The following is a 17,380-nucleotide window of genomic DNA, read 5'->3' on the forward strand; positions in this document are numbered from 1 at the left end:
CTCCATCACTAGAGTAAAAGTCACCGAATTGTGGTCACTGTTCCCAAAGTGCTCACCTACCTCCAATTCTAACACCTGGCCTGGTTCGTTACCCAAATCCAGTATGGCCTCACCTCTTGTTGCCTGTCGACATATTGTGTCAGGAAACACATTGGACAAACACCGACCCATCTAACGTACTCGAGCTATAGCTTTCCCAGTCAATATCTGGAAAGTTAAAGTCCCACATAACAACCACCCTATTACTTTCACTCTTCTCCTGAATCATCCTCGCAATCCTTTCTTCTACGTCTCTAGGACTATTAGGAGGCCTGTAGAAAACTCCTAACAGAGTGACCTCACCTTTCCTATTTCTAACCTCAGCCCAAACTACCTCAGATGGCGAGTCTTCATCCATTGTCCTTTCCACTGCTGTAATACTATCCTTGACAAGCAATGCCACACCTCACCCTCTTTTACCCCCACCTCTGGCCCTACTAAAACATTTAAATCCTGGAACCTGCAACAGCCAATCCTGTCCCTGTTCTACCCATGTCTCCGTAATAGCCACAACATCGAAATCCCAGGTACCAACCCATGCTGCAAATTCACCTACCTTATTTCGTATACTTCTCACATTGAACACATTGAAGTATACACACTTCAAGCCACCTTCCTGTTTACAGGCACCCTCCTTCGAGATTGATGCCATGTTCCTAACCTCCCTACACTCAAGGTTCTGCACCCTAAAACTACAGCCTAGGTTCCCATGCCCATGCAGATTTAGTTTAAACCCCCCCAAAGAGCAATAGCAAACCTTCCCCCAAGGATACTGGTGCCCCTCAGGTTCAGGTGTCGACCATCCTGTTTATAGAGGTCCCACCTTCCCCAGAAAGAACCCCAGTTATCCAGATACCGGAATCCCTCCCTCCTGCACCATCCCTGTAGCCACACATTTAACTGTTCTCTCTCCCTATTCCTCTACTCTCTATCACGTGGCATGGGTAACAAACCAGAGATAACAACTTTGTTTGTTCTAACTCTGAGCTTCCAACCTAGCTCCCTGTAAGCCTGTCTAACATCCTCATCCCTCTTCCTACCTATGTCGTTGGTGCCAATGTGAATCCCTCCCCCTTAAGGACCCGGAAAACACGATCAGAGATGTCACGTACCCTTGCACACTACAATAGCAGCAAATGGGACAGGCTGGAGCTGCAGCAAGTCTGATGACATCTGAAAAAATGGATCACATACAGATGAAATGATGCTCAAAATAACTCAGGACACGGAGCATCAATGAGTGGTCCACCTGCTGCGCACCTATAATTGAAATCATCTCTTGATAGCCTGTCATTGGAATGTGACTTGACTTCAGAATTTTTACTTAATCATTCATGGGCTGTAGATATTGCTGGTTAAGTCAGCATTCATTGTCCATATCTAATAGCCCTTGAAAAGGTGAGCCGCTGAAGATTATCTGGTGCAATTACACCCACAGCACTGCTAGGTTGTTAGATCCAGACTTTTGACCCAGACATGATGAAAAAAAACGACAATATATTTCTGTGTCAGGATGTTGTGTGACCTGGAGGGGAACTTGCAGATGGTGGTAGGCTTTGTGGGTTTAAAGTTTCAGAAGGGTGACAGTCCACAGATGTATGTGTCATGATCAGTAGATAGGTAGATGAAATCTACTACATGTTTTAATTGAAATGGACTTTGAAATGTTGACTTGAATTTACGCTGAATGGATAACTTGTCACCAGTTGCTAATACCGTCAGATGAAATAATTTCTCCAGGTAGTGAGTTTCCACTTAACGATTATGTTACCCAATGCAATATAAATTTGATTGATTTGACAGTGCTTAGAGCTCTATGGTATTGCAAAACCACTTCTCCTTTATGGTAAGGTATGTTTTCCTTTGCACAGCCCTTTGCATGTACAAGATTCACAACAAATAAATTTCACTTGACCCATTAACAACTCAGCTAAGCTTTCTAATCTCCTGTACCATCATCAGCGGTTGTGTTTCCAATTCAAACACTGCTCAGTAGCCGTGAAATATATTAATTTGGAATCAACCCCATTCTGGTGAAAAATGTTACAATGGATGGTGGATGAATCTGTTTCCTTTAATGTAACCTTTGATTTTTAAGAATTGCAATATACTAAAAGCATACCATCAACCCTTCCAATTCATTTCAAACAAATCTGATTAACTTCTGCATTTTGGAAGTAATTACTCCTTTTGGATTTATCACCACATTTTTAACATACTTACTTTAAACTGTCAGCATTAGATTTTGCATGGATATTATTGTTTAGGAAGTTAACAAGTTCCAATGTAGAAGCACATTGAATTAACATTATTTGCATCTCATTCAAACATAGACCATCTGTTGCTTTTACTTTAGCTGTACTTGCTAATTCAGTTCACTCACATTAGTTGGCTTTGTAAATAACCGCTTGTTTAGACAAACTAAAGCAAAGGATGTTCAACGTTTTCACATTTATGTTAAAATATGTTGACCTCAATTCAAACAGCTTTGGTAAACAGATTTTATTTCTCAAGCAATCAGTGCAGTGTTATGGCAAGCATTCAAATCTATTGTGACAAGCTATGCCACTGTACACCTTTCAGTGGCTTCCAGATCTTACCAAACCAAAACTTGTCTGACTCTTGTGATATTGCCCATAACGTCATGGCAAGGGGAAACAGTTGCATTGGAGTAAACAAGGTCAAGCTATACACCCAAGGAAAACCCTGGTAGAAGGAGTTGGTAATCACTTTAATTAAATAGATAAAAAAGACTGAATTAATTTAAATTGTGTTCAATTATTTATGGGCCACGTTAGTAATTGTAGGGAATTCGTGTGGTGGAAATATCTTATGTGATATGAAGTTTCAAGGTAGCTTTGGGTTGTAAAGTTTAGGTCTAGAACTGAAGAGTAGAGTCATGGAAAAAAAATGACAGTCATCTTAGAGCAAGATAACTAAACAGATATTGAGGATTATGCATTGGCTAGTGTGAGTTCTATTCAACCTTACAGCTATTACTGAGGAATTGTCCGGATACTGACCTATTCCATTATGCTTTCAATGTTTCTCTCCACCAAGTAAACTGTACCCACGTCCCATGTACGTTATATGTCAAATCCTTTTGTGCTGCATATTTTTCCAGGTTTCTCTCAATTACAGCTCTTGTTGAAGCATATGCCTCATTATCACACTCCTTGGCTGCTTGTTGTTATAAATTTAGAGCAATCACAATCCAGAGCAGCAGGAGTTTTGCTTTGTTACACACAAGCCATCTGGTTATTTTACATTCTCCTTTAAAGAGATCAAAGAGGCCAGAATTCCTGAGCACAAACAAATCATGGTAATCTCTCGCAAACTTGGCACTGCATAGCAGAGTTTCTTACACCTGATTACACAATTTTAAAGGATTACATGTCATCCATAGCACAGATATAGATTGTGTGGCCTAATCAGTCAGTTGTCCTCTTTATAATCCACATAAGCCTTGTCCTACATTTGAAATCTCTCTTTCTATCCTTTCTGCCTAGGGGGCTGGTTAGATCAGTTGGCCAGGCAGCTGCTTTACATTGCAGTGACACTAACAGTGTAGGTTTAATTCCTGCACCAGTTGAGGTTACATGGAACATTGTCCTTCTGAAACCTCACCCCCTCACCTGAGGCTTGGTGACCTTCAGTTTAACCATTATCATTACTCCAGTACACCATCTCTCTCCAATGCAGGAGAAGCGCTACAGTCTGACAAGACTTTGGCACCTTTATTTTTTTCTTTTTGTCTTTCTTATTAAATGAATCCATATTTTTTGCTTATTCCATGTGTCATCATTTTTTAATGGGATGAAATCTTATGAGGGTCTAAACAATCCAGATTATGATGAGAAGGCTTTCATGGGCTATCGCGATGTTGAGATTATCTCGCTCCATCTTTTACACTTTTCACAAGAGGTGAAATAAAATTCTCACAAGGCAGTGGTGAGTAGCTAGGTTATGGGGATTAACACTTGTTAAGCTCCTTGTTGACAGCAGAATTCGCCTCATTGGTAGCCAACCTCTGACCTTACCAAACTCACCCAACAGACTAACCATCGAAAACCCTGACATTGAAACTTGAATGGGTTTCTGGCAGATTCAGTTTGTCACTTCCCCCACTTGTGCCCATGACCAAATTGCAGCCAAGAAGATAATCCATGGACACCAGCCACTCATACCCTTTCCTCCATCAATGTTTAATGGTTAGCAAGTCACAATCCTCCTGGCCTCTCTGTGGTGTAGTGGTATTGCACCATGGGAGCTCAGGTTTGCCAAGCAGAGCACACCACCAATTAACATTTCATGGTTGCATTGGGTACAGTTACCTGACAGGTGTAGGCATGCTGTCCATAGCATGGATCAGGCTACTTACCAGGGTCGATCGCTTGCCACATTAGGGTACATTCCCTTGCTGCCAACTGGCATGCCTACAACTTGTATATCTTGACTTACCTTACACTGACAATTGGCATAGTGGCATAACCAAGCAACTGGCAGTAGTGCTCAATCTATCAGTGCTCAGCGCATGCATTTTGCCATTCATTTGTGTGCCAGGACACTGTTACACTTGTACTGTGTTGTATCAGTGTTCATACTAAACACACTGAATCTACAGCAAGTGGTCAGACATATCTCAATGTCTTAGGGGAATACTCTGCAGTGATATCCATGGGGCACTGCATGGATGTTGTGTGTCCCCAAACCTCAGCAAAACACCCCACAAACATAGTTAGGTGTAACCCATCCAGTTTGCTGAGGTCCCATCTCTCTTAGGGAAGTTCCCAATGTACCAAGAATTTAAAGCCCTCCCTCCTTCACCAGCACCCAGCCATATATTCATTTGTCTTCTCTTCCTATCCCTGAACTCATTTGTACTAAGCACAAGCGGAAATTTGGAGATGGCTAATGAGATCCTATTTCCTGATTTTCTACCTCACCCTCTAAATGATCACTGCAAAATGACATCTCTTTCTACATGTCACGGTTCTAACGTAAACCATGACTCCTTGTTCCTCCAACAGAGTGCTCTGCAGCTACTCAGTGACAGGTTTGACCATGAACTAGAAAGGCAGCACCATCATGTTGTGGCGGCTGAAATATCTTTCTGCTCACCTAATTATCAACTTGTTTATCACATTGGCTCATCCGGTCTTTCTTTTATGACGCTATACTAATGAGCTATTCATGGTAACATGGGCTTTGCTCTGATTGTATTCCTCAAATGAGCTATCACTTTCATTCGTATTGAATACCGGTTGCAAAGTGCAAAGCACTCAAGGCACTCCTGTACTGCCCACCTGATTGTGTTCAACAATCACTGATTCCCTCTCTCCCTGTATGCTGTTAAGCTGTGAATGATCACATCTATAAACCTGCTATCTGTGCAGCTCTCAGCCTCATATGTACCACAGTGATACCAACTGCTGCTTACATTCTGAAACTTACAGCTCAAGCTGATCCAACTGATAACATTATCCAGGAACAAGAACCCTCCTTGAGCTCCCATATTGCATAGGACATGCTTTCTCCAAGTTGGGAGCAGCCCTGTTATTCCTTTCTTATTTATTATGTTTTAATTTATTTTTCCTGATGATTTTATAATTAATTAAACCTACTTCTTCTAATAAACTTTATCACTGGTAAAGCCCAGCAATTATGAATAACACCTTATTGTTATGAATAAATTATAAGAGTTTTGAAAGATAATTGAGCAAAATGCTCACAAAACAGTCACTAATCAGTTTCCCTGTAATGTTACTCTATTTTTGCCTGAATGTGATGGGCCCACAGATGGGATTAGGCAGGACAGCTCTTTTCAATATTCATCAGGTCTTCCATCTCATTGATCCTCAGGCTCTTTTTACTGCTCGTCGTATCCATCCTGCACATTCAGTGAGCAGTATCCCTTTGAGAGCTCAGAGCCCATTATGGTATCTATTGGATTCTGTAGTATGAACAACAATGTAATTTGATAAAACTAAATGTTCCCACAACTGGAAGTCACACCATACTGAAAGAAATCTTCTAAATTTGGTGGCCTGAAGAATTAATGTCCAGATGACATTATGTTCGATATTATGCAAAATTCAGATGCTGGAAATTAAGGTGATAGTGTAAGTGTTCAAAGAGGTAGCAATAGGTGAATTAACCGATGTTGGATGTGTGGTCCATATCCTTCCCTCAGATATTTCTGTTGTTAAGTTTGTATACGATTAGATTCCCTACAGTGTGGAAACAGGCCCTTCAGCACAGCAAGTCCACACCGACCCTCCAAAGAGTAACCCACCCCATCTGACTAATGCACCCAACACTATGGACAATTTAGCATGGCCAATTCACCTGTCTGCACATCTTTGGAATGTGGGAGGAAACCGGAGCATGTGGAGGAAACCCAAGCAGACACAGGGAGAATGTTACAGTTGTTACATTAGTTCTCATCCTGTAGAATTAGGATTCTGATTGCTAGATGGGCTTTATGCAGGTCAGACTAAACCAATAATTGGTTTGTTATTTTCTAGTCAAAAGTGTAGTGAAACTTTCATGGTGTACATGCCTGTGATATTGGGTGGAATCTTCTCAATCCCGGAACAATTTCAGCCACGGTAAGGAAGGTGGTAAAATCAGGTGAGAGGTGGAGCGAGGAGTACAATTTTCCAACAATGTGTTGGATAATTAATCAAGATTATAGCAAGAAGCCTATTGGCCGTTTAATTTCACCTGATTACAATGCAGTTTCCCATTCTCTTACCGTTGGACAGAAACTAGATACTGAGAATTCCCAGGATGAAAGTCAGAGTAGGTGACCCCAGTTTATTTCTCCAGATCACCATTTTGGACTCCCAGTAGCAATACAGACACAGTCATACAACATGGAAACACACTCCTCAGGCCAACCTGTCTATGCAGCCCAGGTTTCCTAATAGAACTAGTCTCATTTGCCTGCATTTGGTACATATCCCTCTAAACCTCTCCCATCTATGTACCTGCCAAAATGCCCTTTAAGTGTTGTAATAGTACTCACCTTCACCACTTCTTCTGGCAGCTCATTCCATATATGCAACACCCTCTACATGAATAAGTTGTCCCTCAGATCCCTTTTAAATCTTTCCTTCTCATCTTAAACCTATATCATCTAGCATTGGACTCCCTTATCTTGGGGAAAAAAACATTTACGATTTATCTTATCGATGCACCTCCTGATTTTGTAAACCTCTAAGGTCACCCCTTATCCTCTATGCTCCAGGGAAAAAAATTCCCAGTCTATCTACCCTCTCCTTATAACTCAAACCGTCTAGTCTTGGTGACATCCTTCTCAACCTTTTCTGTACCCTTTCCAGTTTAGTAACAAATTTCTTATAGCTGTGAGACCAGAATTGTATGCAGTACTTCAAATGTGGCCCTACCAATGTCTTGTATAGCCGTAAAATGATGTCCCAATTCCTGTACTCAATGCTGTGACCAAAGAATACAAGCATGTCAAACATCTTCTTTACTACCCTGTCTACATCTGATGCCCCTTTCAAGGGACTGTGTACCTGTACCCCTAGATCACTCTGATCGACAAAACTCTCTAGGGCCCTACCATTAACAGCATATGTCCTGCCCTAGTTTGACTTATCAAAATATAACATCTCGTATTTATCTAAATTAAGCTCATCTGCCATTCCTCAGCACACTGGACCAGTTGATCAATATCCCATTGTACTCTGAGATAACCTTCTTCACTATACCACCAATTTTGGTGTGATCTGCAAACTTACTAACAATGCCTCCTATATTCTTATCCAAATCATTTATATAAATAATAAACAATAGTGGACCCAGCACAGACCCCTGTGGTGCACCTCTGGTCACAGGCCTCCAGTCTGAACAACAACCCTTTACCATTACCCGCTGTCTCCTAATGTCAAGCCAATTTTGTATCCAATTGGCTAGCTCTCCCTGGATGCAATGTGATCTAACCTTACTCGCTAGCTTACCATATGGAATCTCGTCAAAAGCCTTGTTAAATTCCATGTGGACAACGTCAACCACTCTGCCTTTATCTTATTTTCTTCATCACTTTGTCAAAAAACATATCAGCATATGCTTCATGGATAAACACTGAAGACATTCCCCATCCATGGACTTTGGCAAATAACACATACCATCTCTCATCATTTTGTACATGCTTGAGTAGGCTGAGTCAGCACGGGCTTCGTCAAGGGGAGGTCATGCCTGATATATCCGTTTGAATTAATTGAGAAGGTAATGAGCAAGTTAAATAAAGGAGAGCCAGTGGATGAGATCTATTTGGATTTTAGAAGGCCTTTGACAAGATGCAGCATGGGAAGCTGTTAAGAGCTCATGGTGTTCGGGACAAGGTACTGGCATCTAGAAGAGTCGGCATAAAAGGATTTTTTTTCAGGATGGCAGCTGATGACTAGTGGACCACAACTATTCACGTTATACTGATGGAACTGCAGGCATCATTACTAAGTTTGCAGATGGCACAAAGAGAGATAGAGGGACAGGTCATTCCTGGGACGCTGCAGAATAGGCTAGAAGAATGGGCAAATAAGTGACAGATGTAACACAATGTGGGAAAGAGTGAGATTGTGCACTTTGTAGGAAGACTAGAGGCATAGACTAATTTCTAAATGGGAAATGGCTTCAGAAATCTGAAACACAGGTCTTAAGGTTAACATACAGGTTCAGCTGGCAGTTATAAAGGCTATTTCAATAGGGCTAGGATATGAAAGCATGGATGTACTGTTGAGGCTGTATAAGGCTTGGGTCAGACTACATTTGGGATATTGTGAGCAGTTTTGGATTCTGTATCTAAGGAAGGTTGAGCTGACTTTGGAGGCTGTCCAGAGGAGGTTTACAAAAATGTAATTGAGGACTCTGGATCTGTACTTGATAGAATGATAAGGAAGGTGAGAATTTCAATAAAACTTACAGAATATGGAGAGGTTTGGGTGGCCCTGAGGAATTTCTTCAGTCAGTGGATGGTGAGTCTGTAGAGACAATTACCACAGAAGGCTATCCAGGCCAAGTCATTGAGTGTGCTTAAGACAGAGATAGATAGGTTCCTGAATAGTTAGAATTAGAATTAGAATTTCTACAGTGTGGAAATAGGTCCTTTGACCCAACAAGTCCACACTGGCCTTCTGAAGAGTATCCCACCCAGAACCATTCCCCGACCCTATTACATTACATTTCCCCTGACTAATGCGCCTAGCCCACATATCCCTGAACACTTTGGGCAACTTAGCTTGGCCAACTCCCCTAACCTGCACATCTTTGGACTGTGGGAGCAAACTCCACACAGATAGTTGCTCAAGGTGGGAATCAAACCCAGGTCCCTGGCGCTGTGTTAACCACTGAGTCACCATGCTACCCGTAGTTAAGGGGATCAAAGGTAATGGAGAAAGCGCAAGTGAATGCAGTTGAGAAACATATCAGGCATGATTAAATGGTAGAGAAATCTCAATAGGCCAAATAGCCTAATTATGCTGCTTTATCTTATGGTTTTATTTCCAATCCACTTACAGTACAATTCTGCACTTCAGTGCTGCAGTTTGGAGCACATCTGTATCTCTCATTTACAATGCTGCTACAAGGACACCTTGCTCACAGGGACAGGCACCAGCTCAAAGATTGGACCAAGCTGCATTTTAGGAATGCTCAGGCACTCATTTTGAGCTCACTTAGATTCCCATTGCAGTCCTGCTTTGCTTTGCCTTATTGTGCTTTACCCCTCAATTAGGCGTAACAGGTTCACAGTCATTCTGCACAAGAACAAGCTGCACTCACACTAAACTGACTACAATTGCCTGAGAAACAGGCTACTAGATGAGATGGGATTGAGGTTCACAATCCCAGGTTAAAAATTCTGGGAAGTGTTAAAATAGATAAATCCCTTGGGCCAATTGAGATTTATCCGAGGCTTCTCTAGGAAGCCAGCGAAGAGATTGCTGAGCCTTTGTCTTTGATCTTTATGCCGTCATTGTTTACAGGAACAGTACCAGAAGACTGGAGGATAGCAAACGTTGTCCCCTGGTTCAAGAAGAGGAATAGAGACAACCCTGTTAATTATAAACCAGTGAGCCTTGCTTCAGTTGTGGGTAAAGTATTGGAAAAGGTTGCAACAGATAGGATTTACAATCATCTCGTAAGGACCAAGTTGAATAGGGATAGTCAACATGGTTTTCTGAAGGGTAGGTCATGCCTCACAAACCTTATTGAGTTTTTTGAGATGGTGACCAAACAGGTGGATGAGGGTAAAGCTGTTGATATAGTGTATATGGATTTCAGTAAAGCATTTGATAAGGTTCCCTTATCACATGGATGAGAATGGAATAGTGTGGGTTAGATAGACTTCAGATTGGTTTCACAGGGTGGTGCAACACTGAGGGCTATAAGGCCTGTACTGTGCTGTAATGTTCTATGTTCTATTTCACAAAATGCAGAGGCATGGAATTGAGGGTGACTTCATGGTTTGGATCAGAAATTGGCTAGTTGAAAGAGGAAGGAGGGTAGTGGTTGATGGGAAATGTTCATCCTGGAGTTCAGTTGCCAGTGGTGTACTGCAAGGATTTGTTTTGGGTCCACTGCTGTCTGTCATTTTTACAAACAACCTGGGTGAAGATGTTGAAGGATGGATTAGTAAATTTGCAGATGATACTACGGTCAGTAGAGATGTGGATAGTGATGAAGGAAATTATAGGTTACAGAGGGACATAGATAAGCTGCAGAACTAGGCTGAGAGATGGCAAATGGAGTTTAATGCAGAAAAGTATGAGGTGATTCACTTTGGAAGGAGTAACAGGATTGCAGAATACTGAGCTAATGACAAAATCTTTTGGAAGTATAGATGAGCAGAGAGATTTCAGTGTCCATGTACATAGATCCCTCAAAGTTGCCACCCATGTTGATAGGACTGTTAAGAAGGCATTGGGTGTGTTAGCTTTTATGAGTAGAGGGATCAAGTTTCAGAACCATGAGGTCATGCTGCAGTTGTATTAAACTCTGGCATGGCTGCAATTGGAGTATTGCGTGCATTTCTGGTCACCGCATTATAGGAAGGTTGTGGAAGCTTTGGAAAGGTTTCAGAGAAGATTTAATAGGATGTTGCCTGGTATGGAAGGAAGGTCTTATGAGGAAAGGTTGAAGGACTTGAGGCTGTTTTCATTAGAGAGAAGAAGGTTGAGAGATGACTTAATTGAGACATATAAGATAATCAGAGGGTTAGAAAGGGTGGACAGTGAGAGCCTTTTTCCTCAGGTAGTGATGGATTGCACCGGGGGCATAGCTTTAAATTGAGGGGTGATCAATATAGGACAGATGTCAGAGGTGGTTTATTTACTCAGAGAGTAGCAAGGATGTGGAATGCACTGCTTGCAATAGTTGTAGACTCACCAACTTTACAGACATTTAAATGGTCATTGAATAGGCACATGGATAAGAATGGAATAGTGTGGGTTAGCTGGGCTTCAGATTGGTTTCACAGGATGGTGCAACACTGAGAGCTGTAGGGCCTGTACTGTGCTGTAATGTTCTATGTTCTATGTTCTAAGTGCATCAGTCAAACAACCATGTCTCAAATGCTAACAGCAGTAGTTCTCAATTAAGTCAAGGGAGGCACCTTTCAGGCAAGAGATCCCAACACAGTCAGTCAAGGGTATCATCCAATATCAGTCCATGAGGTTGGGCATGGTCAGTCAGCCACTTGTGATGGTCATGGTCAGGATCTTTATAGGAGCTCAGGAACTAAGTGTTGGGAATTCTGTCAAAGGTCTTGGCTCTTCCTGTCCTACTGTGGGCTGTTTCCTCATGGAATGAATGAAAGGGAGGAATTGGACAAAATGATAGTAAGTGGCACAGCTATTACTGATGATGCGGGGGGGGGGGGGGGGGGGGGGGATAGTCACAAGTCGGCAGTGCAGAAGCCATGCAAGGTGAAAAGTGTGCAGGAATGTGTGGGTGGGAGTGAAAGAAGGAAGATGTTGCATGTGACAGCGAGAATGCTGGAACATGAGCCTTGGAGTGAGGTTGATGCAGTAACAGAGAGAAAGCAATAGTGGAGAGCAGATGTTGGCAGCTACACTTGCAGAACAGAAAAAGTGATTAACTTTCTTCCTACACAGCTGAGAATTCCTGCAGCCAGTGAGAATATACTGACTCAGTTGGTGAATTTTGATCAGGCTGGCAGTGTCTGGTGTTGTGGCCTCCTCTCCTAGTCGAGAGGGGAATATATGGCCCTACTTTCACCACCCTGTCTTTAAGAATTTCCATGTCCCTGTCCATTAGGCAGAATGCATATTTCCCTTTATCTCCCATGGTTGGGCGATCTGTCATGAAATGTGCAGATCAGCTATGGACCACCAATACTTGATCAGGTGAGCAGCCTTTTAAATATGGCACCAGCACCTAAAATCCCAGGATACCAAGCAGTGATGAGTACATCTGCTCAAGCAGATGGAGAATTGAGCTGGCATTGGATGAGTGAGACATCATATTGTCGCAGTTAGTAGTTAATGAGATGAGTTGAGATGATAGCATGAGAAAACTTGTTAATTCTCATGGAGCAAAACTCTCCATGAAGCTCAATGTAAATGACACTTGGCCAATTTCTAGTAAGAATTCACCAATCCAATCTCAATTTATTGCAAGTCCTGTGTGTAATGATGAAAGTCTTTCTTATGGGAAAGCTTTCATTTATCAAAATAAATTAACCCACATTTCCTAAAGCAGTTTTTTCATTGTACACCATACTCTAGAGAACTAGAGAAGGACAGCACGAAAACAGACTCTTCAGTCTAACTTGTCCATGCCGACCAGATATCCTAAATAAATCTAGTCCCATTTGCCAGCATTTGACCCATATCCCTCCAAACCCTTCCTATTTATATAACCATCCAGATGCCTTTTAAATGTTGTAATTGTATCAGCCTTCACCACACCCTCTGGCAGCTCATTCCATACACGCACCTCTGTGTGAAAAAACTGCCCCTTATGTCCCTTTTAAGTCTTTCCCCTCTCACCTTAACCCCATACCTCTGGTTCTGGACTACCCTAACTTGGGGAAAATATTTTAGCTCTTCACCCTATCCATGCCCTCATGATTTTATAAACCTCTATACGGCCACCTCTCAGTCTCTGCAATTCCAGGGAAAATCTCCCAGCCTATTCACCCTTTCTCTTGGGCTCAAACCCTCCAAACCTGACAACATCCTTGTTAGTCTTTTCTGAACCCTTTCAAGTTTCATAACATCCTTCCTATATCTGGGAGAGCAAAATTGAATGGAGTATTCCAAAACTGGCCTAACCAATGTCCTGTACAGCCACAACATGACTTCCCAACCCCTCTACTCATTGCACTGACCAATAAAAGCAAGCCTACCAAAAGCTTTCTTCACTATCCTGTCTACCTGCGACTGCACTTGCAAGGATCTATGCCCCTGTACACCAATGTCTCTTTGTTCAACAATATTCCCCAGGACCTTATCACTAAGTGTATATGTCCTACTGTGATTTGCCTTACCAAAATGCAGCACCTCACATTTATCTAAATTATATCTATCTGCCACTCATCAGCCCATTTACCTATCTGTGCCATTGTTCTCTGAGGTAGCCTTCCTCGTTGTTCGCTACACCTGCAAACTTACTGACCCTACCTCCTATGTTCAAGTCCAAATCATACTTATGAATGACAAAAAGCAGTGGACCCAGTACCGACCCTTGCAGCACGCTATTGATCACAGGCCTCCAGTCCAAAAAGTAGAAATGTGGTTTATCGTAATTTACTAACAGTGTACATTAACTGATTGATTTTGGTATGTTCTAAGTTGTATGAAGGAATTCTGATCAAATACGCTCTGATCAGAAAGGTTACTTTCTAAAGAGCTATATTATTTTGACTTCCTGTCATAACTTGTCAAATAATTTCTAACTCTGCTTTTCCAAATTCTCAGAAGGATTTACACGCTCAACCAATGTCTTTTCTCCGGCGCATCGGACATAAAAGAGCACAAGTTAAACAAAATTTTTGTGTACTTCCCTCGATACACGGATTTTCTCGAACCTTCTAACCAACATCAAAGATATATTTCCCACCCTTCCCCTATCAGCATTCCGGAGGGACTATTTTGTCCGCGGCTCCCTCGTCAGGCCCACGCCCCCCACCAGCCCACACCCCTTCCTTCCCACAGCAGGAAGTGCAAAACCTGTGCCAATGCCACTCCCCTCACCTCTGTCCAAGGCCCCAAGAGATCCTTCCATATCTGTCAGAAAGTTACCTGTACGTCTACCAATGTCATCTACTGCATCCGTTGCAGTCTCCCCTATATTGGGGAGACAGGGCGCCTTCTTGCGGATCGTTTCAGAGAACATCTCTGCAACACCCCACCCACCAACCTCACCGCTCTGTGGCTGAACACTTCAACTTCCCCGCCTACTCCGTCAAGGACATGCAGGTCCTGGGCCTCCTCCACCGCCAAACCGTTACCACCTGATGCCTGGAGGAAGAACGCCTCATATTCCACCTTGGGACCCTGCAACCACATGGGATAAATGTAGATTTCAACAGCTTCCTCATTTCTCCTCCCCCAAATTATCCCAGTCCCAAGCCTCCAACTCGGCACTGTCTTCCTGAACTGTCTATCATTCCTCCTTGACCTATCACCTTCTCCCTCACCTTCATCTACCCATCGCTTTCTCAGCTACCTTCCTCCCAACTCTACCCCCTCCCATTTATCTCTCAGCCCCCTTGGCCCACAAGCCTCATTCCTAATGAAAGGCTTATGCCCGAAGCGTCGATTCTCCTGCTCCACGGATGCTGCTGATCTGCTGCGCTTTCCCAGCAACACACGCTCGACTATGTTAATTAACTGACCATACTCCATGAAATAAGCAATACCAATTGCATATTGTTTTAGTTGTTATGCAACTGTAAAGTCTTTTCTTAATTTGTTAATGGACCAGCATTTATTGCCCATCTTTAATTCTTTTGGAGTAAGTGGTGGTGAGCTGCCTTCTTGAATCCTGCAGTCGTTGTCATTTAGGAATACTCACAATGCTGTTCTGAAGTGAGTTCTAGGATTGCAACCCAGAAACTGAGAAGGAATGAGGATATGGTGCCAATGATGGTGTGTGACTTACAGGGGAATATGCAGGTGGTGGTGTTCCTAAGCATCATCTGCCCTTATTCTTCTAGGTGACTTTGGGAGGTACTGTCAGAAGAGCCTTGCTGAGTTACTGCAGTGCATCTTGTAGATGGTCCACACTGCTACCATGACACATCAGAGTTAAAAGCTATGAAGTTGAAGGGATTGGATAGTGTGCCAATCAAACAGAATGCTTTGTTCTAGATGATGTCAAACTTCATGCATATTGTTGGAGCTGCACTCACCCAGGCAAACGAGGAGCATTCAATCATAGTCCTAATTTGTGCTTATAGGTGGTGGAGAAGCTGGGTTGACAGGACCGAACTTACTTACTGCAAAATTCCTAGCCTCTGATTTGTTCTCATAATCACAGTTTTTATAGGGCCAGTCCAGTATAATGTCTGCTCAATGCTAACTCCCCCAGAATGTTGATAATGGAGAAAACAGTGACGGTAATGCTATTGAAAGTTGAGGAGAGATGGATTGATTCTCTCTTCTTGGACATGGTAATTGCCTAGTGCTTGTATCATATGAATGCTAATTGGCACACATCAGCCCAAGCCTGAATGTTGTTCAAGTCTTGCTGCATGTGGACGTGGACTGCTTCATTATCTGAGGAATTGGGAATGGTACTAAATAGTGTTCAATCATCAGTGAACATTCCCACTTCTGACCTCATGATAAATGAAAGTCATTGCTAAAGCAGGAGGTCATTGGGTCTAAGACACTAGCCTGAAAATCTTCTGCAGAGGAGTCCTGGGACTGAGATGATTGCCTTTAACAAATATAACCCAACTTCCTTTGTGCTAAGTATGAATCCAATTGCAATGTCTGTTTAAACAAAACCAAAAAATATTGGAACAGTTCAAAATGTCAGGCAGCATTTGTGGAAATTAACAGCGTTAACATTCAAGTTTGAAACACCTTCAGAAGAACTGCTGTAGATTCTAGGGATAACAATTTTGTAGTTTGCAGATAAATTAGACATGATATTGTCTTGCCAATTTTCTAACAGCATGAAATTTCTGACCTCTCTTAACTGCTGCAACCTCAAACCAGCAGTACTGCTGCTAAAGCACTGGAAGAGCTGGGGACAATATTTGTTACTTCTATATCTCTTTGTTGTTTTCATATATTTTGATGTCCTACAAAATGTTTTGTTTTATATCCTAGAATTTACTGTTTCTCTCAATCTCCAACATACAGCCATAGATCACATGAAGTTTAATTGTCTCACCAAGGGGTGCTTTCAGCTTCTACCAGTCCATTTGTTATCTGAAAGGCAATCACCTGGCAGTTAAAGTCAGATCCCATGAAAAACATCTTGTTGACCAATCCTTGTGTGGGTATGTTGAAAAGTAGAATTTTTATCCTGAGGTAATGCACTTGTTGAGAACAAGCAAGAGAACCATGAGAAATGTTAGGTTTCTCTGAAGCATAGAGAATCAGAGAGAGCTTGGAATGGATATTTACACATTTCCGAGGGATCTAGAACAGGTTAAAACAATGGTGAAAAAGGATAATTTCGCTTATTTGCCGAGGCCTGGAGTATCAATGCAGCTAGTATTCTATGAACCATGTTCATCACTGCATTTCAGAACGAGGTGATCATGTTAGAATTTAGTATAAATCCATAAGTGGATAGAAAAGATCTATTGCTGTTATCAGTAAGGTCAATAACAAGGGGAACATAAATCTAAAATAATTGGTAGAATTAGATATTGGTAAGTAATATATTTCTCACCTGGGGTATAGTAGGAGTCTGGAACTCACTGTAGAGGCAGAAATCCTTACAGTACTGAAATAAACTTTTGGATATTGATGAAATATATCTTGGTGTACCAGGTACCAAATAAGCAAAATGTAACCAAAATTACCAGCATGCTTTGAGACAGAGATATAGTTAGTAAGTTTGCAGATGACAGCAAAATTCGAGGTTTAGTGGACAGCGAAGTAGGTTACCTTAGATTACAACAGGATCGTGATCAGATGGGGCCAATGGGCTGAGGAGTGGCAGATTGAGTTTAATTAGATAAATGCAAAGTGCTGCATTTTGGGAAAGCAATCTGAGCAAGAGTTAATGCTTAATGGTAAAGTCCTAGAGAGTGTTGCTGAACAAAGAAATCTTGGAATGCAGGTTCATAGCTCCTTGAAAGTAGACTCACAGGTAGATAGGATAGTGA

This window comes from Hemiscyllium ocellatum, chromosome 2 (assembly GCF_020745735.1).
Source record: "Hemiscyllium ocellatum isolate sHemOce1 chromosome 2, sHemOce1.pat.X.cur, whole genome shotgun sequence".
Taxonomy (NCBI): Eukaryota; Metazoa; Chordata; class Chondrichthyes; order Orectolobiformes; family Hemiscylliidae; genus Hemiscyllium; species Hemiscyllium ocellatum.